Genomic DNA, 401 nt, shown 5'->3' on the forward strand with positions numbered 1-401 from the left:
CAAAATCGCTGCGGAACAACTTGAAAACCATCTAGTAATCAGAGAACTATGTATGAAAACATTGACTGGAAAATCGGGCGAGTAGAAAACTTTTGCGTCCCTTGACGCCGCCCTTGCTAATTAACCGTTCTGTGTTTAGTGAGACCTAAGGGAACGGTTCAGTAGACAACTCGTATCACTGTATAATTGATCGGTCTACCCGTACATCGACTAGTACAGCAAAGTAAGAAGTTCAAACATTGTGACCATAGGATCTGAAAAAGCAATAACGATATAAAGATCGCTATAGACAGAAGATGCGCAAATAGTTCAACTGCCGATTGTGAAAAAAATGACCGCTAAGTTACAGGTGCAATCTACCAGCTGGGGAGTGGATTCCTTATGGCTTCCTCTGAGTTGAG

The sequence above is a fragment of the Opisthorchis viverrini genome (assembly GCF_000715545.1).
Source record: "Opisthorchis viverrini unplaced genomic scaffold opera_v5_1205, whole genome shotgun sequence".
Classification (NCBI taxonomy): Eukaryota; Metazoa; Platyhelminthes; class Trematoda; order Opisthorchiida; family Opisthorchiidae; genus Opisthorchis; species Opisthorchis viverrini.